Here is a 3,006-nt window from a genome sequence, read left to right as displayed (position 1 = left end):
AATGCATACTGATTATAGAGTTTGATGGCTGGATCATTTTCTAGATAGGCTGACTTACTGGTGATATTTTTCTTGGGGGCAGGGAGTCACATTTTGTGTAAACATCCTTTGCCATAATGGAGCCAAATCATGCCTTCTTATCAGCTCTTGCATGTTTCTTCCCTAGAGCACTGAAGTCATCATGTATTACTCTCAGCACGAAGGAGCAGTATTTCTGAAGCAATATCAGTTGCTTCCATAGCCCATGCACTAGGCGTTAGTACGTCGTATCATATACCACTCATTAATGATAATTTCTCCCATTCTCAGAATATGGTTCTCACACTTTTAGGAAAGAGGCCAGGAACTCTCATTTCTCACTCCACTCTCATCTGCACTTGCAAATCTTCCCAAAGGATGCATTTTTCAGTCCTTCCTTTCTACCTAGAGAGATACTAGATTTAAAGTTGTATAATCCTCGGCTGCTATTGGTAAAACCTCTGATGGAAGCCCCAGATTACCAGTCATGTCTCTGCCCACCCCAACTTTGAGAGGCCCAGCCAATTTATACCCCAGCAGAGGGTGTCAGTGCTCTGAGGGTAAAAACTATCTTACAGAGCATTTGCCTTCTCTGGCTGAACCCTGACCAGTAACAAATGATTAAGCATACTCTTGTGGCTAGCTAACTTTATAGTATTATCCCATTCACTTCAGGACAAGTAAGGACATAATTGGGAAGTGAGGGCTGCTGTTACCAGTCTACTCTTGAAAGGACCCTCCAAATATATGCCTTAAATTTAACCATGTAGCCTACTTCAGCGCTAAAAAGTCTAGTTTATGAATGAGGGATTGAGCTTTTAGCCATAGACTAGCAAATGCCAGCATTTTCTTTCTCCACATATTTAATTTTTAAAAATATAATACCACTCACAAGACTTATGAGCCAGCACCCATGCATGATGGGTAATGCTTACTGAAATTCGTAGAACTCAAACGGAGATGTTCTGATTAAGAGAGAGGTTCTTGGGAGTGACAGCAGCATCATGGTGATGTGAGACACTCTCTGTCCCTCCTCTTCAATCTACCACCAGTAAAACATCTGTAACTCAACAAAAAAGTTCCTCTGCCCAACACACCAGGACGTTGGAGAGTTCCATACATCTGTATATCGAAAGGTGGGTGAACTGAACACACACAAGAGGCAGAACCAGGGGAACAGCAGAGGTGGTGCCCGAAATCCTGGTCTCCCTGCTACAGCAGCTAAGCCTGAAGCCCAAGAGAACCCAGTAGCAACAAGAGAAGGAGTGCACGTGACTCCAGCCTCCTGGGTGCAGGAGGCCACACTACCACAGGGAATTAGCAGCAGCAGCAGTGGGACCTGTGACCCCATCCCTCCAGCTATGGTGGCACCTGCAACTCTGGCTCCCCCACCTACAGTGGTGGCATCCATGACCCAACAACCCCAAATGTGGCAAAGGCACCCATGACCCCAGCTCCCTGCGTACCTTCCCCCTTCCCCTATCATGGTGGTGCTCTCAGCCCAGGCAATCCTCAACACAGTGGAGGTGCCTGCCATCCTGGTGTCCCCAGCAGCAACACCAGTGACAGCAGTGACACTGACAGCATCGAGGCATCAACAACCCTGGAGGCACAAGCAGTGACAATGAGGGCACCAGGTGACACCTCAGACAGAATTGTTGGAGAAGGGAAGGTTCCCATTCTCAAATAACAGCCAGAGGCAGCGAAGGTAAGAGAACCAAAAACTTGTGCTATAGCGCCACCTAGTGAAAAAGAAAAGAAAGGCCCCTAATTACCAATCTATTGGATTGTTTGAATCAAATAAAAAAAGCTTTACCTAGAGAAGAAAGGTAGTCACTACTTAAAATGCACCAGCATCAGAACAACTTATCAGACACCATGAAGAACCACAGTAGCACTGTGCCACTGAAAGAATATGAAAATTCTTCAGAAACCAAACTTAAAGGCATAGAATGTTACGATCTGAGAAAAATTCAACATAGTTGTCATGAAGCTCAATAAGCTACAAGAAAACTCAGGAAGGTAATCCAATGAGTTCATGAATAAAATTAACAAACAGAAGGAATGCTTTACCAAAGAGACTGAAACTCTAATAAAGAACCAAAGAGAGAGACCTTCAAGATGGTGGAGGAGTAAGACGTGGAGATCACCTTCCTCCCCACAAATATATCAGAAACACATCTACATGTGGAACAACTCCTACAGAACACCTACTGAACGCTGGCAGAAGACCTCAGACTTCCAAAAGGCAAGAAACTCCCCACGTACCTGGGTAAGGCAAAAGAAAAAAGAAAAAGCAGACAAAAGAATAGGGACGGGACCTGCACCAGTGGGAGGGAGCTGTGAAGGAGGAAAGGTTTCCACACACTAGGAAGCCCCTATCGCGGGCAGAGACTGCGGGTGGCAGAGTGGGGAGCTTCGGAGCCACGGAGGAGAGCGCAGCAACAGGGGTGTGGAGGGCAAAGCGGAGAGATTCCCACAGAGAGGATCGGTGCCGAGCAGCACTCACCAGCCCGAGAGGCTTGTCTGCTCACCCGCCAGGGCGGGCGGGGTTGGGAGCTGAGGCTCGGGCTTCGGTCAGATCGCAGGGAGAGGACTGGGGTTGGCTGCGTGAACACAGCCTGAAGGGGCTAGTGCGCCACGGCTAGCCGGGAGGGAATCCGGGAAAAAGTTGAACGGCCTAAGAGGCAAGAGACCATTGTTTCGGGGTGCACGAGGAGAGGGGATTCAGAGCACCGCCTAAACGAGCTCCAGAGACGGGCACGAGCCGCGGCTATCAGCACAGACCCCAGAGATGGGCATGAGACGCTAAAGCTGCTGCTGTCGCCACCAAGAAGCCTGTGTGCAGGCACAAGTCACTATCCACACTTCCCCTCCCGGGAGCCTGTGCAGCCCGCCACTGCCAGGGTCCCGTGATCCAGGGACAACTTCCCAGGAAGAACACACGGCGCGCCTCAGGCTGGTGCAACATCATGCCCACCTCTGCCG

Source organism: Balaenoptera acutorostrata, chromosome 4 (assembly GCF_949987535.1).
Source record: "Balaenoptera acutorostrata chromosome 4, mBalAcu1.1, whole genome shotgun sequence".
Lineage (NCBI taxonomy): Eukaryota > Metazoa > Chordata > Mammalia > Artiodactyla > Balaenopteridae > Balaenoptera > Balaenoptera acutorostrata.
This window is presented reverse-complemented; position numbering follows the sequence as displayed.